The 26,560-nt window shown below is 41.4% G+C and overlaps 1 protein-coding gene across 3 annotated transcripts in view; it reads left to right on the top strand.

The window, feature by feature from the left end:
• The window catches only part of Hivep3 (HIVEP zinc finger 3), a 411,053-nt gene that overhangs the window by 76,176 nt on the left and 308,317 nt on the right, over positions 1-26,560 (top strand). For 2 of the 3 annotated variants that reach the window (XM_040756759.1, XM_005083921.4), the window contains one exon: positions 16,830-16,947. The gene's annotated coding sequence lies outside the window, so the exon portion shown is untranslated. Of the gene's footprint in view, positions 1-15,413; positions 15,940-16,829; positions 16,948-26,560 lie in introns of those variants that run through there. The other variant, XM_040756760.1, reaches the window with a different exon arrangement.

The raw sequence follows: 26,560 nt of genomic DNA, 5'->3' as shown, positions 1-26,560 counted from the left end.
TAAGTGTTTGGCACCGTACCAGGCCTGGGGGATAAAAAGGAGAAACTCATATGCATGGCTTCTGTGCAAATTTGGTGTGTAGTGTGGTGGGGGAGGGTATCAAACAGCTTTCTAAGGAAATTAACACATAGTTAGCTCCGTACCACACAGAGAAGGCAAAGTGTTATGAAAGGCAAAAATCGTGGGTCAGGGAATTCAGCTCTGCAAAGGTGACAGTTAACTTGTGACCTGAATAATGAGAGGGAGTCAGGGAAGTGAGAGGAGAGGACAGAATGTACCAGACAGAAGGTAAGGAACATGCAGAGGCTGAGGTAAGAGTATTGGCAGGGAAGCCTGGAAAGAAAGCATATGCCACACCCTGGACATGTTCAGTGGCATTCACAGAGAAACAAAGGTTGATTTGCTCATGTGTCGATTACTTTGTGTAGATCTGGGCATATTACTCTTAAAATATTGGAATGAATAAAGGCCCTTGGCCAGTTGATCAATAAAAAGAAGTATCTTGGAAATACAGTATAATTCTATGTTTATATCTTTTAGGATTTAGATTAACTTGCTAGAAAGCCTAAGAGACGTTGACTAAATAAAATAAGTATTTGTTAATGCACATAGCTCAGCCCATGGCAATGATTCCATCAGGCTTGGCTCCATCAAAGTTCAAATGTCTTGCGCTAGCATCATCCAATAGAGATGTAATACAAGCCTCCTGCCTCCTAACTTCAACATGTAGGCAATACGAAATTACTAGGGGAATATTTACACTCATTTTCTCACAGCATGTGCTCGAAATCTAGCATGTCTTTATATCTGTGTCATTTCAACTGCTGGGTAGTTTCATGGAACTGTCAGCTCCTGCTTTGAACAGATAAAAATCTTAGGTCTGGTAATTTTTATTTATTTTAAAATGTATTTTTGTTAATTCCATAATAATATCACATCACATATTTAGTGTGTAATTTGATGGTTTTCATTCCCACGCCCCCTAACTCCTCCAATATCTACTCCTTCCCCACCATCCCTCATCCCAAGTTCATCTTCCCTTTTTTTTTTAATAACCCACTGAGGTCAGTTTGTGCTGCCCATCTATAATGGGTGTGGTGCCACCCAGTGAAGCATAGTCTATATACCAGGGCCACAACCCCTAAAAAAACCAGACTTTTCCTCCTCCAGCAGCCATCAAGTGTCAATAGCTCCTTGCCTAGGAATGGAAGCTCATGAGCCCTCCCCAGTCCATGCTGACTGTTGACAGTCATGATCTTGTACATGTCTTATGCACGCAACTGCCATTGCTATGAGTTCATGCATATAGCTCTTCTGTCATGTCCAGAAGTCAGCTTCACCCCATCCTCCCTTTCTCTAGCTCCACCGTCTTTCTGTTCTTTCCTCCTTCCCAGACATGTTCCCTGAGCTTTGGGGGCAGGATGATATAGATGTCCCATTTTTGGTGGAACAGACACTTAATATTCTGTGCTTTGACTCCTTGTTTAAATGATGCTTGTTAATGTAGGTTATTGCAAATTTCTCTACCTGGTGACAGAACTCCCTTGTATGTTGAGTCAATTACAGGTGTATGGGAATGCCTCTATTTCTCAGGGAGGGTGGGTGGTATACGGGGTGACAGAAGCCCCTGGATCAAATGTTTCTACTTTCCCCCTTATCACCTAAGTAGATTCTTTTTCTGTGTGTTTTGGCTTGCAGAGGGTGAAGAAGCACTAGTTATTGCTTTGTATTATAATTCAGCCATTAAGGTGGAGTCGTCTATTATGGTTCTCTGTCTTGAGGTTATAGACTGGTATTTGCATTTGGCTTCACTTGGAATCTACCTAGATTAATGGCTTCTCTTTGCAGTATTCTTCTTTGTTCTGATGAAGATTTAGCAGTAAACGTTGACATTATTATCTTAAAACTCATTTCTACGTGGTTGCTATACTTCAGGTGTACAAGACAACCTTATAATGTCAACACCATGTTTTGGTAGCTATGTTATAGATAACTCTTAAGAATAAAGAGTTAGTTGTGGTTGAAGAATATGAAAGAGAGATTTCAGACAGACTATATAAATTACTAAAATTACTAAATGACAATAACAATGCAGTTTTGTAGGGAAGAAGAATATACAGGCAAACATATATATGTATATATATGTATATACACATACGCACACATTTATACATACATTTGGAAGATGAGGAGGATAAAGTGAAATGTTTTCAGTTAACTAAACTACAGTGGTCTAAATGACCACTGTTTATTTTATCATCATCCTTATTAATTATGATACATGGACTAGTTAATGGATAATGGCAATACTTACCTTTGGAAAAGGACAATAAATAATAAAATAAATAGTCATACTTGGCCTAATCTTGATTTACCCACCCATCATATTTACCATAAATGAGCAACATGAATTAAAAAATCAGAAATTTATTTAAATGCCTAGAACGTCTCTAAAGTTATTTTATTGTGTGCTACCCACAGTGCTTACTGTGTTGCATCACATGATCTGCCAGGCAGTTGTAGAGTGGTAAGTGCTTTCAGTGAGGTAACTATCCTGGATTACAGCTGAGTCATGTTGTCCTGGATTACAGCTGAGTCATGTTGTCCTGGATTACAGCTGAATCATGATGTCCTGGATTACAGCTGAGTCATAAAGTCCTGTGTTATAGCCGATTCATAACAGTCCTGGATTACAGCTGAATCATGACAGTCCTGGATTACATCTGAATCATGACAGTCCTGGGTTACAGCTAAATCATGATGTCCTGGAGTATAGCTGAGTCAGAATTTTAACAGAGTCTGGCTTTTACTAGAAAGTCACATTATTTATGTTTAACTTAACTGCTGTGGATTTTTCTTCATACCTTACATTTCTCAAGAACAATTCTGAAGTACCTGTTACTTCTAAAGTCCGTTAAGAAACTTTCCAAGAGGAAGATAATTGCCCTGACCAACTGCCATACCTTCTGTTTGCTACTGAGAAAGATGCAGAAACATAACAAAGTTTCAAAATACACAATACAAAAGCTGTCAGAATAAAAAGTGAAGTATAAGATTTCATAATCATAATTTAAAATATCTGTGCTCATTTCTTAGTAAATGACTGAACAAATAGGAGTAAAATCACTAAAATTATAGAGTCACATCAGCCAACTCGATCTAGTTGGTTATAGAACATTCATCCAGCAACATAACCTTCTGAAGTACACATGCAACATGCACAAACAATTCTGAGTCATAAAACAAACCTCACCTGCTGAAGAATAGACATCATGGGTAATATGTTCATGACATTTACTTGGAAATCCTCACATATATGAAAATTACACAACATGTGTTCAAAACAACAATAGGTATCAGATGAAGTCTTAAGGAAATTTAAAAAATATTTCTAATGACTGAAAAGCAGAGAGGTTATAATATTTGATGCTTATGTTAGAAAAATAAGAAAGGCATCCATAATGAAAAGCAATCAGATAGAGAAAACTAAGGAAAGGTAGATGAAAGAAATAATAAAGACAGAAGCAAAAAAATAAAAATCAGTGAATTAGAAACAGAAAAGTAAATTGGAAATACCAACCAACCCAAACTGGTTATTTGAAAAGGCCAAGAAAATTAATGAATTTCTAATGGGACTGGCCAAAGGAAGAAGGCACAAATGACCAGGATCAGGAATAAAAGAGAGGCCATCATTACAGAGCCCCATGGACAGTGAAGAAATAAAAAGGTAGTACTGTGTGTAACTCAGTGCCAACTGTGGTAATATGGCCAAATTCCATGTAAACTATGAGTATGAAAATTCATCCATGAAGAAAAAAATGTCTTGAATAATCCTGTATGTCCTATTGGAACTTGGAATTTATAGTTTAAAACTTTCCCCCTAAAGAAAACTCATGGATCAGATAGTTTCAGTGATAAATTCTACTAAATATTTAAATAATCTTAATTGTGTATAATCTTTTCAAAAACAGAGAAAGAACATTTCTCAACTTATTTTATGAGAGAAGAATTTCTCTAATACACAGGCCTGTCAAAGCAAATACAAGATAAGAAAATCACAGTCTAGTATTCCTCATATGATACTTACAAAAATCCTCAAGAGAATGTTTGTAAGTAAAACTTTGGGCCACTGAAATGGCTCATTTGGTGAAGGGGCTTGCTGCCAAGTCTGTATAACCTTAGTTTAATCCCCAAAACCTCAATGGTGAAAGGAACTAATTGACTTAAAAGTTCTCTTACATACATGCTTCCCAAAACATAAATAAACAAATGTAATACAAAGATCTTTAATGAAAATGAAATGTAAGTGTATGCATGTTTTTATACTTGCATTAGTGAGTCAAACCTAGTAGTATTGTATCTACATACATTTAATATACAAAAATACTGAGTGGGATTTATCCTTGGCATGCAAAGATAGTTCAGTGCTGGGAAATCTAAGTCATTTTACGTTATGTCCAGAACCAAGAAAGAAAAACCATGTATTACCATCCTTGTAGAAAATTGGTTTGAAGTGTCAATGCTAATTCATGGTTAGAATTCAGCAGAGTAGAAATAAGAAGGGTACTCTCTTAGTCCTATAGAAGGTATCCACAAAGGCCTGCAGGTCAGCAGGCAAGCAAGCAAGAGAAAAGACTCACGTCTAACAATACACTTAATAGTCAGTACAGTATGACAAGAAAGGGAACTAAATTTACAAAGATTAGAAAAGTATAAATAAAATTGCATCTACCAACATGTAACTTATATTTAAAGAACATATACATTTAAAAGTCCTAGGATTAGTAAGTGAGTTTAGTAGGGTAAGATAATATTTCTTTAAAAATCTTCTTTCATTTTATGTGTATGGGTGTTTTGCCTGTGTGTATATCTGTGCATCATCTGTGTGCAGTGCCCTTGGAGGACAGGAGAGGGTGTTGGATTCCCTGGGACTGGAGTTACAGATGGTTGTGGGCTGCCTTGTAGGTGCTGGGAATCAAACCTGGGTCCTCTAGAAGAGCAACCAGTGCTCTTAACCACTGAGCCATCTTTCCAGTTATGTTTCTCCACAATCATATTTCTTTATATTAAAAATAAACTTTTGTTTTTTGGTGTGTGTGTGTGTGAGACAGGGTTTCTCTGGGTAGCCCAGGTTGTCCTGGAGCTAGCTATGTAGACCTGGCTGGCCTCCTGAGTGCTGGGGTTAAAAGTGTGGGCCACCACAACCAAGCTATTATTTGGTTTTGAAACTTAGATACTTTTATAATGACATCTCAAAATCAAATATTTAGCTATAATTTAGCTATAACATTCAAGTTCTATATGTTAAACACTAGAAAACCACTCTAAAACTGGTGCAGAAGACAGAGGAAGGCCCTGATTATCTCATTATGCCAGAAAGTAAGTAAGGTAGTGCTAACTGCCACCAATGGGGACATGTTGATTACAGGAGCCAAATTGAAGGAACTGCCCACGGCCCAAATGGGAACAATTCAAATCAGAATTAAATAAGGATGTATTAGGTTGTAACTCAAAGAACAAAGTAAGTGTTCATGAATCTGTCATGATTAAATTAGTGTTGAATGAACTTGTTACTTCATGGGGGGGAAATTCAGGAATGAGAGATAGAGAAAATCACCTTCAGGATGCTGCTGTAGCCATACTGCAGACAGCTCACCTCACAGATGCCAGAGTTACTGGGTGAATAATCTTAAGATGTTAGAGTTTCCCTGATAATTATCAATCACACAGAGAAAACGAGTCACCTTTTGGTAGATAAACCTGGTAGATGCCATCGAGGTTGACACGACCAGCAATAAGACAAACTGACATGATGATGGCATATTGACACACTAAGTGTGGGAAACATGGGTCATCGCTTCACACTAAGAGCATTGGCATCTCAGAGTAGCAGAAGCGGGGCAGTTTTTCTACCACCTTGCAAAGCTATGTGTTGGCCTGGAATGGCAGGTGTGTGACAGCATGGCGGACATCAATGCAAAGTCCCTCTTCCCTTTCCCCATGGTCTGAGGAATCAGGGCACAATCCTTCACGTCATCCTTCATTCCTATTGTGTCTTTCCCTATGTCGTTTACTTTGTCTTTCAACAAAACTACACATGGCTCATCTCCCTTGTTTGTTGTAAAGCTCACCAGGTGCATGCTCTTGGCATGTATGTAGGTCAGAGGGCAAGCTTGGCTGTTAGGAATCTACAATTCTAGCTTGAGTGGAATGGTTAGATGAACAGGGTTTGGAGAGTAGTTAGACTGCCAGCGGGTTTCCCTTACTTTCTGTTTCTCTGCAATTTGACCTAAGCTGACTCAAGATGCTTTTATTTTGAAAAGGAGCCATCCTATTTTATTTCTTGTAAGACACAGCACTTTTATACTTTTTTTCTGGCCCAGACACCTGAGCACAATTTATTTATGAGAAAGTACCAGAAAAATCCAACTGAGGGGCAGTCCACAAAACCCAAGCCAGGCTGTTCAGAGGGTCAGAGGTTTGAGAGTCAAGGGAAGACTGAGTGATAATGCAGGTCAGAGGAGATGGAGTAGGGACAACAGCTCAGAGCAGCATGACATCCCCACTGAAGCCTGGGATGGAAAAGAACATTAGTTGTAATGCATTTTTGTTTTGTGTACATATCTGTAAAACACTTCCATATATGTAAAAATTAGAGAAAATCTGTCATTCAGTGGTTGTGTGCCAGCATCATCTTCTTGATTTTGACCATTGTTACTGTGGTTACATAAGATTTGAACAATAAGGAAATCTGGGGAAAGGGCATATAGGATTCTCAGTATAAATCTTGTGTGAGTTTAAAATGATTTTTATATCAAAGCTGAAAGAGCAGGGTGTACTTGTGTTGAAATAGACCCCAATGAAAGAGGCAATGGTCGCCGTGTCTTCTGGGAGGCTGTGTGGAGCCTCAATGTGTCAATAGGATCTGCTGAGAAATGTCTTTGCAGGTTCCCTGGGCACTCCTGTGACTGTGTTCTCAGGATTGCAGTTTGAGAATTACTGTGATCAAGTCATCTACCCTAATTCACTTGGAGACATTTGATTTCTGCAGGTTCTTTCTTAAAAATTGCTTTAAAAATCAGTGTATGAGCTGGGTGGTGGTGGCGCATGCCTTTAATCCCAGCACTCAGGAGGCAGAGGCAGGCAGATGTCTGTGAATTTGAGGTCAGCTGGGTCTACAAAGTGAGTTCTAGGATAGACAGGACTATTACACAGAGAAACCCTGTCTGGAAAAACAATAAAAAACAAATAAATGTATGTTTATGTAAGCGAATTTTTTGAAGTGCACTTCCTTTGTCTTTCCAATTGAGAGATGCCCCCTCACCACCTTATTTTATCGGTTGACCATGGAAGATCGCTATGCAGTCTGCTCTTCCATTATCTGATTCCACCATTCTTAGCTGACAACTGTCCTTATGTGTAGGCTTCGCTTACATGGAGGTGCTTCATGCATTTGGCCCCTAAATGCATGCTAGGTTTGGATGGCCCATGTTACGGTACATGAAATTTGCGGTATTTATCCATGAACTTTTCTTGTTACACCTTTGTTGATATTGTTATTTCAGTATGGCTGAAATTTCACACTTTTCCCCTGCTATGCTGTAGAGTCCTCTGTAGCTATGGACTAGCTACAGAGTTACATCTGTCCTAGACAGAGTCTGACTGGGGAGCGTGACTGCTGTGTGTGAGATGCCCAAAGTGGGGTCTACCAGATGGGAGAAGCTTCCTCGTATTGAGCTCAGGTTTAGCATGGCAAAGGATACCCATATTTGAAAGAAAAAACAAGGTTGGACCCTGTGTGTCACTTGCTGAGCAAAATTTCTACCTCTGATTTGGTGCACTAGAAAGTCCCAGGCTTTGTGCCTGTAACTCCTTTAATGTTCTGCACCCAGTTGAACTCGGGGAATCCATGGTCTCACATCTGGCTGGCTGGTATTGGACTTAGTGATGTTTATTAACAGCTTTCAAAGATGAAGCCTGCACTGGGTCTCCAGAAGTGTTCATGGAGCTTTCATGAGATGCCAGGATCTGCCCATAGAGGAACAGAACCTATGGATGTATATGCAGAACAAAAGAGGATGCCTTAGACTGGTACTTGGTAAGGGCTGCAGAAACAAATCAACAATGGCAGCCTACCTGCGGGTGGGACTGAGAACCGCAGGAGGCTCTGGCCACATGGCTGGATGCCTCAGTGGTCCTAATTTGACACTGGAGACCTGGATGATTCCTGGAGAGCTGCTGGTTTTCAGTCCACACTGGAAGTTGGGTTCCGATGAACTTTTTAATTGCAACAAGCTATAGGGAAGGATACAGGTGGATCCCTTGGGCCTACTCAGTGAGTTGTAAACCATGAAATAGGTGGACAGGACCTGATGAATGACAGCCAAGGTTGTCCTTTGGCCTCCACACACATATGCACACACCTGCCCAAATCCACAACTGCATGTAACACAAAAAATAAAAACCCAGAAATAGAAGTTGGGGTCTAAGCTAAAGATCAGAGAAGCAAAGCAAAACAGCCAGCCACTAACTCTTACCTCTATCTCAGACTGAAATGTCGATCCTGGCTCCATGAATTCTCAGAGTCAAATGCCCTCCACCAAACCTCAGAAGACAACCTTGTCTGCTATGCTTTTGTCAACATGGGTGGAGACTAATTCTTAAGACTGACTTTGCTTTTTCCTTTTATACCTCTCAGATCCCAAGTGCTGAGATCCCCTTTGTGTGAGCTGTTTCTGTTTAGGACTGGATCAATTTTGTGTAGCTCAGTGTGGCCTTGAGCTAACAGAGACCTATCTACCTGTCCTCTGAGTTCTGGGATTAAAGATGTGTACCACAACCACCTGACTCTATGGCTAACTAGTATGGCTGCTGGGATTAAAGGTACAACCATTGCCTGGCTCTATGACTTGTGGCTAGCTTTGCTTTCTGTACCCTCAGACAAGCTTTAATAAATCACAAATATCACCACACCTGTATATACTCATATATACATGTCCTCTCCAGAAAACCTAAAAATATGCTACTTAAAGCAACTGAATGAACAAAATACTTACTAAATGAGCTAGCAATGTGGTGGCTGCCAGTGTGGAGACTGGGTCGTAGCAAGCTGTCTCTTTCTCCTCCATTTGGCTCTTGGTTTGATCTGTTACTTCCTTCTTTCACCTACTGGCACAGCAGTCCTCTCCACCGAATGGTACTTAATATTGATCAACTCTTTTGCTGAGCTCTGTGTCTAGTTTGAGTTCTGCAACTAAATTGCCCTTTGTAGAATGCTATGAAATCAGAAAACATAGAAGCCACTTTGGGCAACAGAATTAGGTTCCAGATATCAGGGCAAAAGGATGGGCTAATTCTTATAGTATAAAGTATAAGAAGGCTAAATAATGTGAGGTCATGTTGTGAGGATCTGGAAATTAAATATGTGAGTGTAGACCAGTAAAGTATGTGGCAGTAGCAGCAATTCCAAAAAAAAAAATACACAGTTCTATCGATCAATGGATAGGTAGAAATAAAGAGTGATATAATTGTATTGCTTGTGTCCCCAGATTCAGTTGCTGTCACAAAGATCTGAAAGAACTTTAGTAAGCTAAAAATTACTTTCCTTCTTGGAGATTCAGAATAACCAGGTCAGGGTAAAATGCCAATACTAGAGGACCCAGGATCCTCTGTCTTGTTGCTCAGTAGGTCTGATCCACATGGCTGCCAGGCTCACATTCCAGCCCATAGGAAAGAGAATGGGAGGGGAGAGTGTGATCTTTTCTTTCAAGAGCAGACCAGGCAATCACACAGTTTATACAAACTTGCAACTCAAAGCTTGTCTTCTGTCCACACATACAAGGAATGCTGAGAAATGTAGTCTTAGTTGAGTAGCCTTGCTACTACTTAATAAGACAGGGGGCACCAGCCCCCATGGCTACTGATGGAACTTTTGCAGGCTTGAAATAAAGCATGCACATCAGTGTAATCTTACTTCCAGAAAGACTTGAGTAACAGTATATTGTACTGAGGGATGTGTGGAATCCACTAGAGCAGGAGATAATTAAGTTTTTCCAGAAAAGGACAAAATAGGAAGACATTTTAGATTTATAGGTCACATAGAGTATTTGTTGCAAATTCTTTCCTGTGTTTGTGTTTTTTACAACCCTTTAAGAAAGTCAAATTCATCCTTTGAATGTGGGCTGTACAAATTAGGCTGCTCCAAGGGCTGTATAAGCATGGGGATCATCTGTGGTCACATCTGAAATGTAGAAGGCTGTGTTCCAGGGAGCTGATGAGCATAGTGAGAATTTTTGATGAGTTCCAAAGAGGCATTTCAGTCTGGACCAGCTCAGATTCCTGAGGACTTGATCAGCCTTCTCAAATAGTTGAAAGGTATTTGGGGCATTAGGAGTGACTCACATTTTATTCATATCAAAAGAGAAGAAGGAGAATTGGTAATAGACAATTCTGGAAGATAGAACACAGTGTTGTATATGCAAGGACTTTCTAGTTGTTGCTTATAATCAGGTATGTTATGTAGCTGGCTTCATTTTATTCTCCATAGCCCTAATAGGTAGATACAACCATTATATCTCATATTAGTTTTATATTTATATTTATGACCAAAATTCCTGATAGATACAACTTAATAGATGTAAGATTTATTTTTACTCATGGTTTGGAGGGTTACAGTCCATCACAGAGAAGGCATGGTGGGATTCATGGCAGCAGAGCTATTTGGTAGAGACCCCTCCCATCATGGCAGATCAGGAAGCAGAGTGTAGCCAGAACTAGGGACCAGGCCTTCAGAGGTTCTCTAACGTGACCTACTTCAACCAGCTAGGCCCCACCTCCTAAAGGCTCCCCAGTGCCACCCCCTTTCCTCAGTGGTACCTCGAACTGGGGGAGTGTTCAAAGCATGAGTCTGGAGGACACAGTTCCCCTTCAAGCCACAGCACCTCTTCTTGACAGATGAGAAAGCCATAGCTCATGGTCACAGAGCTCAGCCAAGTTACAAGCCTTAGCCACAGCTACTCCCTACTACCCCCTTGTGTACAAGTTAAAGTCTAGGATATGTAAATCCTGGAGTACTGCCAGACAGAGTAAGTGCTGCTGCCTGTGTGGACACTTACTGGAATCTTTGGGAATCCTGGCATTTCTCACTGTGGTGGTTTTCTTAGTTTCTTGTGACTGAGAAAGAAGTACCATCAATTTGATGCCTTCGAATGACACATTCATCTGCTCATAGCTTGGAGGTCCGAAGTCTTCAGTCTGTTTCACTTGGTTGCAATCAAGGTGTTGACAAGGGCAGGAACAAACTCCCTCCAGAGGCTTCAGGGGAAAATTCATTCCTTGCTTCTTCCTACTTCTGACAGCTCTCACTTGTCCTGGCTTTAGGCTGCATCCCTCTGATCTGGACCTCCTTAATCCCTTCAGCCCCTCTTCCTGTCTCTTACAAAAGATCCTGTGATTCCATGCAGAGCTCCTCCCAGCCAGTTTGTTTAGAATAACCTCCCCATATCCAGGTCATTAATTTATTCACATCATTTGCATGTAAGATAATACTAATTTTCCAGGCATTGGGTAGTATATATCTGTGGGGGTCATTGTTTAGCCTGTCCCAATGGTATTTTGCATAGACAGAATGACCTCATCTTTTTCTTTACACTATTAGAAAATAACTTTATGGCATTGAATGGCTTAATGATAAACTATAATATCTACCTATTCTTTGAGGTCTCTTTTTCTGAAAACAACAGATTTTAAATAAGGCATGGGTTAAAGGAAGTAATTATTGTCAACTAGCCATAGTCAAATACTATTATTATGTTACTGAATAATGATTTCTTTGTTCCATGGATTTAAAATTCAGCTTTCATTTCTTACCTTCACATGACAAACTATAGTCAGATTGTTTCTCAACTACATTCAATTTCACCAGCCTGTTTTGCAGGTTCTGCAGTATGAGGCTCTTTTGGTTACTGTAACACTGAAGTGTTGTGCTCTTCTAACCAACTAACAAGATTCTTCCTATCCCTCTGTTTTTCTGCCCAATGGCCCTTCTACTGTTTTCTTTATCACTGGGTATTTCAATTGTGTGGGGGTGCAGTTATGCACATTGTAACCAGCACTCAGGATGTTGAGGAGGGAGGCTGTAGTCTGGCCTCTGCTACAGAGTGAGATACTATCTCTAAACAGACATTCGTCATCGATCAACAATACCAAAAATCCCCAGTTCTTATTATCAATTTAACATGGTATTTCAAAGAAGAGGCATTCTGGGATTGTCTACTTGACAAAATGGTTCTTTCAGCCTTGTTTATTATTATTAATTATTATGATTATAATTTTGCTTATACATCTCCATCGAGTCTTTCTTACTTTTTTAAATATAGAAATCTAATTCCAGACAACTGTATTTTAAAAACAAATGGATGGTGGTTAGTAGGTTGGAAGGTGGAATAGACAGTGTAAGAGATTAATAATAATAACCAATAAGAAAACAGAATAACTTATAACCAAATACTCTATCAAAACAATGTGAATTGGAAACCCTCCCCCCTATTATTTTACAGGTAAATGAAATGGGTAGCAGGTGATGCTGCAGATTAGGGGAATACTGCATATCTAATCATTTGACTCTCATCTTTCAAAATGTTTAGTAATTAAATGTTATAACCATGCTATCAATTCTGTACTCAAACTTATATTTTACCTGGCTTCATTCTGCACCACATTTTCTTACATAACACCCTCTCCTTGTGTGAATTCATCTTCCTGGCCTATTTTTTCCTTTGCTTAGCAGAGAGTCTTAAGTTATGTCCAGAAACTTTTCTTAATAGTGTTCCAGTGATGTCATGTCTCTATTTTGTCATCACAGACAGGGAAACGCTAGTCTGACAGCTGATGAGGTTTCTCTACATTCCCTTGGAGTAGCCTATAAGCACAGGTGTATCTCTGAGCTCCATTTCGGACAGGGAATAGAAAGCCATTCTGATTTTATTTTATTTAAGCAGCAGGTCCTCCTCCCCTATTATTATGCTTGCTGTTGTGTCTTTCAATTCTTGGGGTTCTGCATCTATGAATGTGTGTGCTTGCTCAATGACCCTGCTTCTGGCACGCCTTGTGATCTACACCCTAGTTTTCAGCTCAAGGGAATAGCCCTTTGCTTCCATGTTTCTGCCTCTCCCCCAACACACCCTTTTTATTTTTAAATTTTAATTAGAAACAAGGTTGCTTCACATGTCAATCTGGGATTCCTCTCCCTCTCCCTTCCCTCCTCCCATGCCCTCCCACCAACCTCCCCCCCTCTTCCTCTCCTCCAATTCCCACTCCTTTCCTCAGGGAGGCCTTCCATGGGGGATATCCATAGTCTGTCTTTTCATCCAGGGCAGGGCCTAGGCCCTCCCCGAAGAGTCCAGGCTGAGAGAGCAGCTCTCATTGTGGGATGGGAACCCAAAGTCCATTTGTATGCCAGGGATAAATACTGATCTACTACCCAAGGCCCCATAGATTGTCTAGGCCACCTCGCTGACACCCACATTCAGGGAGTCTGGATCAGTCCCAAGCTGGATTCCCAACCATCAGTCTGGTGTTCAAGAGCTCCCCTTGTTCAGGTCAACTTTTTCTGGGGGTTAAACCAGCCCAGTCTTAACCCCTTTGCTCATCAGTCTCTGTCACTGGGTTCCTTGAGTTCAGCTCAGTGTTTAGCAGTGGGTGTCTGCCTCTGCTTCTGTTTCCCAGACTCTCTGGCAGTGGGATTGTAGGCTGGCACTCCCTTGATCCATGTCTAAAATCCATATATAAGTGAATACATACCATGTTTCTTTTTTTTGTGACTGGGTTATCTCATTCAGGATGGATTCTTCTAGTGCCATCCATTGGCCTGCAAATTTCAGGATTCCATTGTTTTTTTTTTCTGCTGAACAGTACTCCATTGTGTAAATGTACCACATTTTCTCTATCCACTCTTCAGTTGAGGGGCATCTAGGTTGCTTCCAGGCTTTGACTATTACAAATAATGCTGCTATGAACATAGTGGAACAGATGTCCTTGTTGTATGAATGTGTATCTTTTGGATATATGTCTAAGAGAGGAATTGCTGGGTCTTGTGGTAGACTGATTCCCATTTTCCTGAGGAATCTCCATATTAATTTCCAACGTGTCTGCCTCCCCTTCTTGGTGCTGCTGTTCCTTCAAAATTCCTGAAGTCTATCTTCCTTGGTGTGTGTGTGTGTGTGTGTGTGTGTGTGGACTGTTTTTAGTAGCACCCCAAGAAAGCTGCAGCCCTGCTCTTCCTCACCTCTAGTTTCTACTTATATTAGAAACTCGCCTATCACTTTCCAAAAACGCTGTGAAAAAAGAAGATTCTGTGTCTAGCCGTTCTGTCTTTAATGATTGGCCCTGGTCCCCATGACCTGGATTTGCCTCTGTGTCTCTTCCTACCCATAACCTGCTCCAGTCTCCATCTGCCGAGCCCCAACTTTCTAGGGCCCTTTTCTGGGAACTGCAATGACTTCTTCAAGGTCTGTGCAGGATTTGCATCAACCTTCCAGCCCCTTGTCTCATGACTCAGTTTTCATTTTACACTTTATATCTTGATGGCATGATTCTTCAGTTCCCACACTGACATTTGGTGGCTCTTTGGGGGGACAATGAATAGGAGAACATGTAGCAGAACTCTTTATCATTCACCAAACCAATGGCCTAGGAGTTAGGGGAGGAATCTGGAGCTTCTGCCCTGTGAGTGGCCGGACCACTACAGAGACAGGATTGTAGTCTTCAGCATGCACTAAGGTTAAGTTAATATGTCCTCTCTCCCCCGTGAGTGGGTGAGAGCTGTGCCCTTAAAAGAGAGAGGGGGTGGGCCCAGACCTTCTGGATGCCTGACAACTTAGTCATATTATGATTCTTCCTTGGTGCTGTGTGTTAGAGTCAGAAAATAAAAATCTTGTTTTCTGGAGCCTTCCTGATTTTTTTTTTATGTGAAGAAATAATTGTTTGGTAGGGAATACTTCTCTAAATCTTTCAACAGGGATAGAGACATCTTTCTTCTCAACATGTGTCTCCTCTTTCTCCAACACCACAGAGACAGACACTCCAGCCTCCTCCCAGAGGCCCCCTCCCCCAGGCCTGGGTAGAAGAGAGGCTATGAGAAGAATGACAGGCTCCCTGTGGTAGGTCTGTGCCTTGTCACCAAGCCTCCTAAGCTCAGGTCTGTGGTGGCCACAGGAGAGCCAGCTCCATGCTGTGTGCCTGGTGACATTTCCGGCTGCCAGTGCCCAACCAATCAGTGACAGACTCAGCTAGCTAGGGCGATGACACATGAAATATGGTAATTTTCTCTAAAGAGCTCTGGGAGGAGAGAGGTTGGGGGAGTGGTTTTGGCTGGGAGGGTGAAGCAGACAAGGCCAGGTAAGACAGAACCAGGCATTGGTTTCAGAAGTCTGTCTGGCAGGACCGGGAGAGGGAATCAGAGCTGAGACTAGAGCTGGAGGGACCTGTCCTGGAGCGGCCCTAGGGATGCTGAGATGGAGGGGAGCCTGCTGATGGCAAGGAGCCAGGGCAGAACCAGCAGTGCCAGGGTAAAGCTCTGAGGCTCTTAGGTGGGAGACGTTTGCCTTCCTTTCCAACAGGAGTAAAGTCACTTTTGTTTTTCTCAGTGGTACCTCTTCAAAAGCTAAAACAAAACTAGAACAGATGTCATCTGCATGACTGAAGTTGGCAAGGGTGTTTCAGGCTGGAGGAGGTTTATCCCTCTGCCCTGTTTGTTGTTTAATCTTCATGATCCACTTTGTCCCACCCCCCCCAATAAAAAAAAGAGTTAGAAACCTTGCTAACCTTCTTGTGAAGAGCCCAAATCAGAATTGTCAGACACTGAAGGCCATGCGGCGGTTTCGATTTCTGATCGAAGCAGAAGAAAACTAGAACAGGATCTGTGCCTGAGTCTCAATCAAGGTGGGTCAGAAATGGGGCCAGAACCATCCTTGGGTTGAGAACACCTTCTAGTTCCCTGGGACTACAGGGCAAGGCAGGGCAGCATGCCAGCGGTTAAGCCCTGGGGGCAGCACAGGTATGTGTCACTGCCTTCAGCCACATGGCTGGATTTCTGTCCCTTAGTCAGCAATAAAGGATCCCAGAGGGGTGACTCCTGTGTTGACAAGTCTGCTGATAGTCTGACCCTTGAAATGAATGTTTAGAAATGTTCATATGCAATGCTGTTTGTCATGGGAAGTCCAGCGTTCTGTGTTTGCATGTTTCTACCACGTATAATGTATTATCCATGTGTGCAGATATAGGAATGGGATCGGTCAATAAACATTGTCACTGCCTGCAATTCTGCTCTGTGTAGCTATAGGCCCGCACTGTCTTCTTCCAGTACTCCCAGTCTTGCTATTCAAGTGATAATTGGTGTACTGTGTCTTTAAAAGGTTAAAACCTCTTTTTAAAAGAAGGCCTGGACTCCTAGTGGAAAAGACAAGCTGGGCATGGGTTGGCTCTGGATTCAGAAAGCAGCTGCTGATTAGATTCTGTGTCTGTGGGCTGAATTTATTCCGTCTTTCCAGCAGGAATTCAAGAGGGAAGCTTCTGTTTGGGTTTCTGATCGTGATTTATATTTATTCAGAGGAATAACAGAGGGTGGATCTGTTCCCGGTGCGAGCATGCTCACCACCAGCCGACTCTCCCATTATCCCCCTGCCTAGTTTGGTGCTCCAGTGTACACGAGTATTTCGTGTGCATATGTGTGTATACAAACACACATGCACGCCTGGACGAATAGACGTATGCACGGGTTATTTCTTAAGGACAATTCCTTCAATAAGGTCTCTACCCCTTACTTGAAACAGGTGTTCATGAAAAAAAAAATGCACAATATCCCGACTGACCGGAATAATTGATGAAGAAGGGTGCTGGATCCGTGGGTCAGAGAACACACAGGACCAGCTTGCCACCCCAAGGCCGAAGGTAGGGGACTCTGGGTTTTTATTCCGCGGATGGATTCCTTGCGCCTTATTTTTCCTTGATTGTGTTTTCGCCCGTGGCTGCCACCGGGAAGTGCTACCGCGCTGCGATTCCATTTTGTTGCTGCCTTTCTCACGCCAGGTGTCGGGAGGGCTGCTGTGGCAGTGGCGAGGCTGGCAGGGTGGCCGCGGTGCGTGGTGGGCTGCGTGCTCGGCCTGGCTGGGGGAGCGCGAACCTCAAGTGACCCCCGCGCGTCAATCACTCGCGGCCGCGACTGGGCTGTAACCCTGTGCGCGCCGCGCGTCCCCCGCGATAGCTCACTGGGCAGCACTGCGCGGCAGACCTGGCTCCTGGGCCAGGCAGCCGCTGGAGGATGGGTCAGGCCCCAGAGAGATGTCTGCTGGTGCTTGGTTGAAGGGTGATGTTGGTATGATCCCAGGTCCCAGGACCGAAGGGAGAGAGAGTTTCCTCCCTGCTGCAAGTCCGGCCATCCCTTGAAAATGATTCCATTCCACCGGTCTCAGGGCGGGGGTGGGGCGGGAGAATCAGACCTTGCCAGCCCTCTCTAGAGAGCACACCACACCACACTATACCCAAACTCCTACTGAGGCGGAAGTGGGGGTGGGGTGAGATGGGGGGCAGGAGGGGTGTCTTGCCCTGTCTCTAATAAAGCAGGTACCCCTTCCTAGATGTGTCCCACATTTCAACATATTTTAAAATGGAAACACTGCTGGTGACAAATGGCCCCCAGGAGGTGATGAACCTTAGGACTAGTGGCTGGAACAGAAGTGGTGTAGAGGAACTTGGAGCCTGTATGGACTGTCTTGAAGCTGGATGGTTTCATTTATAATGCTTGTCAGTGTCAGGACCATTTCTGTGACTTGGCCTGCCCTTGAACTTTGGGGACAATGGTTTACAAGAGCCTACTGACCTTGGGGGAGTGGTTCTCATTTTGCTTTGCATCTCGAAATTTCTGGCAGCCCTTGGTTTTGCAAGGCAGTGGCCAGTTGTCTGTTCCCCCAACCCCCCAGGTATCAGGGATGCTTGGATTTCTTAACCCAGGGTTGCCTTCTGTTGCTGGGGGTGGGGGTGGGGACACAGAGAAGAGGTATTTGTTGAACTAACCTCTATACAAGTGTTCTTCAACCCATGTTTATGTGGTTATGTAATCCCAACGAATGATTAGACCCTGTGCCCAAATATTAGCATCAGCCCTTCTGCACTAAAGAAGTTGGGTGTTTCTGTTGTTCATAATATTCTTATGTAAGTGATGAGGACAAGAAGCATGTGGGGACCAGGAAGAATCATTTGAACAACTTGAGGGTAAAGACCACAGGCAAAGAGCAGGTCTCAGCATTGGGTTTGTGTTGTTCTGAGTGAGGTCTTCCCACTGGTTTCTGCCCAGGTGTTCCTTGTCTGAACTTTCTGTTGTAATCTCACCCGTCTCTGTCCCTGGAGAAAGATGTAACTACCTCTGCAGGGTCCCCAGATTCCTAATGCAAAAGGATAAAAGAGACAATGTGTCTAGAGTGGCCACTCAGGTGTCAGCTGTTTCCTCTTGCTTCCAGAGGAAGAGCCAGCTCCAGAAAGGAGTCTGCCTCATTGCCTGTGTCAGTTTTGCACTGGGCTGGGCTATCCTGTGGGGTGGGAAGAAACCCATGTGTTTGGTACCTGCTGCTTGCAGTGGAGACCTACAAGAGCTGGACACCCTTTCCATCCTTGCATTGTGATGCTGGAAGTTTTGCAAGGTAGGAGGATAGCTGTCCTGTGGGGAGCTCTACAGGCAGGAGGGGAGGATGTGTGTGCTACCTGCACTCTCTCCTTCCATCCAACTCTGTAAAGTACCCACAGGCCACAGTGCTCTTAACACAGATCCTCTGGCCATACTCCTTATCCACACCACCTGGGACTGGTGGACAGATTTGTTCAATTGGTTACTAAGTCTGGCCTCTTAAGGTTATGGTTATTTTCTGGTCCTCAATACCCTGGTAACAGCAGTTGGCAGGGTGTGTGGGGGGGGAGGTGGAGGGTTGTTGCCTTAAGGGCTAACTTCTAGTGTGTGCTCTGTGGATCAAGATGTGCTCAATTGACACCATTGTTAGGATGTCTCTGCCCATTGTTACAGCAGTGGCCACTGTTCTCAGTGTTGGCTGCTCTTGGACTACTGCCAAGTGAGCAAGGAAGGCATTTAGTAATGCTAAAGGTGCAGGCAAGGGGAGATACATTAAATCTGAAGTCCTGGGAGATTCTAGGATCTGGCTTGATGGAAGATAGCATTAAGAAAAGTGTGTGACAACTAGATAGCTTTCAACTTGTCTCTCTTCCTGCTCAGCAAGTTCCCTGGTGTCTTTCAGGTTTTTTTTTCCTGCCCATCAAGGAGGCCTTGACAGGCTGTTTTTCAGTCTATTACCCCAGAGGAGTTAGAGCACATTTTATTGCTCAGGGCAGGTAGGGTAGGAAACCTAGCTACCTGAGCAAGCAGTGTTATTCTTCAACTGCAAAGCCGGTAAAAGCATCATAACCGTGAAAAGAAGATGAGATAGGTTAAAAAGTAACATGTGCTCTACAGCTGGAGGGCACTAGGCTGGTGCCACACAACCTGGACTGCGCAGTCAAGAATGGTAAAGCAGAGAGATGTCACAAGTCTGTAAGCGTGCATTTCACCCTGCCATTTATTGTTGGTGGGAATTTCAGGCCCTCTTTTAAGACCAGCATTTATTTAAAATTCTAAGAGTCTTGCTAAATGCACTTAGCAAATTTGAAGAAATCAATAAAGTTCTATGAAAACATTAGGAAAGTTGTTTTTAATCAAACAGCAATAAGAATTAATAATAATGCTAGGAACAGGATAAACTAAAAAATGTTTAAAGGCTATAAAAATTCAAAATACGGACTTCTAAGATTAGTGAAAGTATGTAAGCAATTCAATGAAATATTATATATTTTATTTTGTTGCATCTTTGACCCATACCTTCTTGTTAAGCCGGGCGTAGGTGGCACACACCTTTAGCAGGAGGCAGGTGGATCTCTGTGAGTTCAAGGCCAGCCTGGTCTACAGAGTAAGTTCCAGGATAGCCTCCAAAACAATACAGAGAAACCCTGTCTTGAAAACCCAAAAACAAAAACAACCCCCCCAAAAAAACAAAAAACAAAAAAAAAAAACCTTGTTTAAGAAGGCAGGTAATCAGGAGTCCAAATCAACTGAGTTGTGGTTGGATTTTTGTTTGTTTAGCATGTGGTTAGAGAGAAAAGTGCAGCTATTTAAGAAGCTACCCTGCCTCCCAATGCCTTCTAAAGTTTCTGGATAGCCAGGGCTTGCAGATCATAGTACAGCTATGAAGCCCTGCTGGGAACTTGGTGCACTTCAGCTGGCATTTAACAGGGCTGTACCATACATCGGTAGAGAAGTTTTGTTTTAACAATTGACAGTACAAAGTACCCTGAGAAAATGATTCTGGAACTTTCATGCATCTTCTTGAGGCCAGAGACACACTCCAGCCTTCTAGCCCAGTGACATTATGTTACAGTTGAAGGAAGATTGATGATAGAATCAGGATAGAAGAGCTGGACTCTGGTGGCTTAGTTTCTTATGCCTGTAGGGAATGCAGGTTGACCACTGCCAGTGTACTGATCCATTGGATAACCGAGTTCAGGATGTTCTGACCACACCCCAGGGCTAGTGATGGCCATTACTCAGTTCAGACATTATGCTCAGCCCTGGAAGGATGTCTGACTTATGTGAGCAAACTCAGAGCCCAACCCTCAGTCGGTTTGCTCAGTTACAATTCTTCAAAACAAAAGCAACAGGAAAAACACAAGTAGCAGAAAAATAAGGTCCATGCTTTTTGAAAGAGCATTTTTTTTTCCAATCTGGTCCATCTATGGAGAATGTGAAGACATAACTGAAGGCAAAGGAACAGTATTGCTTGAGGTCTGAATGCATACATGTGTTGTTTAGATTACTTATCTGAAAGAAAAATGTCCATTTCAGGTTGTTGAATATACTCAGAAATGTTCAGAGTTATTTAAAGTTTCCATGTCTTTAATGGAAGGAGAATTCTTGTAATGAGTTGGAGAGAAGCAATTCCAAGAAATCCGAAGGTGGGTGGGAAGGTAGAGGACAGGAGCTGGTGATGTGGAGTGACTGACGTCCCCTATCCAGAGGGCTGTCCTTTTGGGTCATATAGTAGAACTTACACATGAGAGGGGCCTCCTCCCATCACTACTAAGTGTTACTGAAAGCCAGGTGTAGTTGAAACTCTTGTGAACAGAGAAGTAAGGATGAGCTTAACTTCTAAACAGTTGAGGCCATCAAATTTAAGAAGTGAAACAGGGAGAAGTATAGGGACCTTGGGATCTCTCTGAATATCCATGGCCCTTGCAATGGGAGTTCAGTGCCAACTTGGAACAAGAAAGCCATGGATGCATAGCTAGATCCAAAGAAAAGCCAGTGAAAGAATAATGGGCGCAATAAATGAATGCGCCATATAATAGAAATGCATGAATGAGGGGCTCTGAAATGGCTCAGTTGGTAAAGTATTAGCAAGCATGAGGATCTGAGTTCAATTCCCAGATGTAGTTAAAAAACAAAGTCAGGCAGGCTTGGTGCAGGGGACTTAAAGTCTCAGTCCTGGGGAGACAGAGACAGGGGGGATCCCTTGTGCTCACTGGTCAGCCAGCCTAGGCTACAGGTACCTAAGGAATGGCATTTGAAGTTGTCCCCTGGCCTCCACATATATTCTGCATACATACATATGCACACATACACATGAACATGTACACGTATACACAAACACATGTGCACACATATACAAACACATGCATATATACACATTAAAAATAACATGATATGCCTGGTTGAATAAGTCATTTCAGTCTCTTTGGTCATTTGCTGGATTTCCAGGCTCAACACGGGATAGCGAATCTAATGAATCCTAATAAAAACCAAATACCTTTGACAGAGGAGGGCTTCGAAAAGTTCCTTAATATCCAATGTAATAGATCCTTGATAGCTACATCTCAGATGCCTGGCCAAGCTCCACATTTGGAAATGAATAAAATATTGCATAATCTCTTCTCTTCCTTCTGGATGTGGCTTCAGCTCAGAGGCCAGAGGTGATGCAGAAGCCACCAGCTGTTTGCCTTTGCAATATGCAATTCTCATGTCATGGTTTCTGTGTCTCTTTTGGCATCTTGGGATGGGGACACTGGATCTTGGAGAAGGCCCAGACAAGTAATTCCTCTTAGCTGTGGCTTTGTCACACCAAACTCACATTTTAGCTTCAGAAAAAAAGACAAATTGCCATAGATACGGCTTTTAGGAGTCAGTCACAAAGAACTCAAAGAGCTGGAGTGGGCATGTGTGCCTCCTCCAAAACTTCCCCAACTTGATGGCCCTCAGCATAGACTTAACACAGTATTCGAAACTTCCCTGACTCAGCATGTCTTGATGAGGGTACCAGACTTCTCATGACTAAGGTACCCAACTGAAGCCCTGCCATGGAAAGCCAGGCAAGAGAAATGGCAGAGTCACTTGGGTCCTGCTCTTATTTTAAAGACTTCTAAAGTTGAAAAGATTCCAGGGAACTTCCTAAGGAGGCACAATAATGATTGCAGCAACTGGGATTGCAGCTCCAGGGGAACTGGAGCCTAATATGCTCTGGACTCCATTTTCTGCAAGAGTGTTTTTTTGGAATGAAGGGGAGACTGACCAGTTACTGGTTGGGGAAACATCTTTCCCAGCAAGTGAGATGACAGCCTCTTACTCACTTTTTCTTTACAGCCTTCTCTTGAATTAACTGTAAAAATCTGAGACAACAAACCATGAGAGATTTAATTGTATCTAAAGAAAAACAGTACTTCCAATGCTCAGTACTGCCAACACTCAGTACTCCCTTGCCCATTTGAGAGAAAGAGCCATCCCATCCCATCTCATCTCCCCTTCCCACTAGTAACCATTTCTCAGATGTCTTCATGTCTTTTCCATGCATTTTTCTTTATTACTTTTATATTTGTGTTCCTAAACAATATCTTGCTTAGTTGTATATATTTGTGATGTCACATAAAAATGTAATCATATTGGTATTTTGTTGTTCTGGTGTCCAATCAATGTGGCCCAGGAATACAAGTAAGGCTGCATTGATTGACAAACAACTGGGTTATCTCCATATCATCAATAAATTTCTCCTTACCTGATAAACACTGAGTGCTCTCCTGACACTTCTCTGAGTCCTCCCTCCTCCCTAAGGAGGATGCACCTGCCAAAGCAGGACTGTAGTTGGATGCATCACTACTTGGTTCATTCACATTGTTGAGTGGAGCTAAGATGTTTTCATTTTGCAGAACTGCTATATCAAATGGACACATCATGTTTTATAACTATTCTATTGTGAATAAACTGATTCTCAGGATTTTTACTGTTACAAACAGTACAGCTCTAAGCAGTTTTGCTCAAGCCCCCTGCCAAGCACGTACGTTCATTTAGGGAATAAACACAGTAGTAGAATTACTGGTCACAGACTGTGAACATTTTCAATGCTATACAGTAGTTTCAAATTAATTTCCACTAGCTTATGTGAACTTCACCTCAATGAAAAATTAATTTCCATTGTGCTAAACCACCGTCCATATCCTGCTGCAGTGTAGGACTGTCTTTGTTGCTTTGTATTCTTGCCAATGCTTTATATTTTGTAGGATATTGCCAGAAATTTTTTGTCAGTCTTATGGGAGTGTAACAATAGTTTCTTTTGTTTTAAGTTGTGTTTATTTGTTTGGTTCAGGACTTTGTATGTGTGTGGGGGTAGGACCTTCCACATATTTTGCCTGTTTATTTAAAATCTCTGTTTTTTACATTTTTCCTATTAACGTATGAGTTCTTTCGATATGCTCAAAGCTCTTACTCATCTGTATGCAAATATCTAATTCATGACACCTTTCACAGTCTTTTCAAGTATCTTTAAAGGAATGAAAGGTCTTGATTTAATGTAATAAAGATGTATCATCTTTTCTTTATAATTAAGCATTTCATATTTTAAAGACATCCTGAAAAGAAACATTGTCTTCTAGAAGTTTCAGGCTCTTCATTTCATATTCAGTATTTCCTCCGAGCTTGGCATTTTCTGTGGATTTGCCATTTGTCATCAAAATAAGGATTTATCCTTCTTCTGTAGTCTGTGAAGGCTGTTACATTTATTAGTGTGTGTGTGTGTGTGTGTGTGTGTGTGTGTGTATGTGTGTGTGTGTGATTCAAGAGAAAGCTTGAAGCAGATGGTTTTCTTTATCCACCTTAGGTGCTAGGGATTGAACTCAAATCTTCAGGTTTGGCTACAAGTGTCTTTTCATGCTTAACCATCTTGCCTGGCTTTTTAAAGCTTAGCAAAAAATTAATGGAATTTTGCAAATTGCTTTTCCTATGTTTATTAAGATATATGTGTTTTTTCCTTTAATCTGTTAATGTATAGTGAACTGATTTTCTGATGTTAAATTAATCATGCTTGCCTAGAATAAACTTGTCTTATCATAATGGGTTTATGATTTTATGCATTTCTAGATTTGTTTTGCGTATGCTACTTAGAAGTTTTGTGTTTATGCTGTGACTTCGATTCCTCACTCTCTCCTCATCAGTTTTATACTGAGTTTGAGCTAGGCCTAGACAGTAGGTTTTAAAACAGTCCCTCCTTTTCTGTTCTACAAGGTATGGCTGGCCTTCATCTTTCCCTGAAAACCTGGAATTTCTAATTCAATTTCTTCAGTAGTTAGTGGATATTAAGGTTTTAATTTTTTCTTGACTCAATTTTGGTAAAGTATCCTTTTGTAGAAATCTATTTTATTTGATTTTTTAAAGGAAATGCCATCAAGTTGTTTGTAATAAACATGTATCTTTTAAAGTTCTGTTGTGTCTGTAGTTGTGTCCCCTTTTCATTTACACTACTAGTGCACCTTCCAGTTCTGTTTGGTTATGTAGTTTTCTCAGAATTTTGTCATGGATTCAGTTGTTGACTTCATTATCTTATCATTTATTTTCCAGCATAGGCATTTTTATATTGATTTTTTTCTTTTTAGCTTTTTAGCTTTGAGTTGTCATCTCTTCTTATATTGAATTTTTTAATTTTCAAAGTTTTTATCATTATGAACACTTTAATTTGTCACAAATTTCTGACATGTATTAGTTTTATATTGTATGTTTCTAAGTATAATTTACACTATGATTATTCCTTAACTTGTAGTTATTTATAGCCATAGCTTTTTGTTTTTAAACTCTAGGTACTTGTTTTGCTTGTTACTTTCCTGCTGTTGACTTCTAACTTAATTTTATCGTAATTCACTAATGTTGCATGAAATCTGACTTTTAATTAATTTGTTGTGATAAGGTTTCATTATATTGCTTTGGCTGACTTAGAACTCACTATGTAGAACAGGACAGTCTTGAACTCAGAGATCTGCTTGTCAATCTTTCCTGAGTGCTGGTACTAAGGTGTGACCTTTACACTTGGGCTAAAGTCCAACTTTTAAAATACATTAGGGCTAGTGATAAAATTATGTATGTGGTCAGTTTTCATCACGTTATATGAGTCTATCACTTCTATGTGCAAGTTCTAAGTTCTAACTACATTAGCTTAGGCTTCTTGGTTATGTTGTTCATATTATTTCTATCTTCACTGATTTCAGTTTGTTTGATTAGTTATTAAGAGAAGTACATTAAAGTCACCTGCATGATTATAGATTTGTTTTTCTTTTTACATTTTTTATGTATTTTGATCCCTTGTTATTAGAAGCCCGTGTGAATTTAGAATAATTTTGTATTTTAGGTTAACTAAATTTTGTATAACAAAATGGAACTTTTTTCTTTCATGATTCTTTTAGTCTTAAATGTTATATGAACTAATTATAATTCTACCCACTTTATTTTTTAATATTTTCTGTTAGACCTTGACTTATTATAATTTTCTTTAGCAAGAAATTAAAACAACGCTATATTTTTTTGATTGAAAACTGTTGCTTTAGAGAAAGATTTTCATTGTTGTTGTTGGATAAAGATATAAATTGGCATTATCCATGTGGTTATTCTCTTCTGTGTCATTGTCACCTTTCAAGTATAGTGTTTTTGACTTTCCTTTGAGAACAATTATTTTCCCCCATTTTTAGCTACATTTAAATGTTTGGTGTTTGTCTTCAGTATTCCATGGTTCCACAAAGTGTACCAGTGTATGTTTCTATCTCATACTTAATCTTCACAGTTGGGGAAATTCTCCTCTTGTCCCCTCTTCCCAGGAGGCCACAACAGATGAAGCCCAAGGTCACTGTAATCTGCATATGTCCTCAACCTGGATGCAGTGTCTGGCTGCCTTTCTAGACTGCAGGTTTTACTTTGTTTTGCTTACTAATATCTCATAAAAATTCCAGTTCATTAGTCATTTAAAAAGACATTTTCCCTATTATACCCATTTGTATTCATTGTTCTCAGTAAGCTGCTCATCTACCATGGTGCTGGAAATTCTAGTCTTGGGTTGACTTTAATATCACAGCAGAACTTAATACTTAACCAACCATGGAGGACTCTGCTAAGTCTATTGAGGGATGTCCCCTTGGGGAGGGGGTTTGCAGTGATCAGTCTGTT

The sequence above is a fragment of the Mesocricetus auratus genome, unplaced genomic scaffold, assembly GCF_017639785.1.
Source record: "Mesocricetus auratus isolate SY011 unplaced genomic scaffold, BCM_Maur_2.0 Super-Scaffold_100014, whole genome shotgun sequence".
Taxonomy (NCBI): Eukaryota; Metazoa; Chordata; class Mammalia; order Rodentia; family Cricetidae; genus Mesocricetus; species Mesocricetus auratus.
This window is presented reverse-complemented; position numbering and strand designations above follow the sequence as displayed.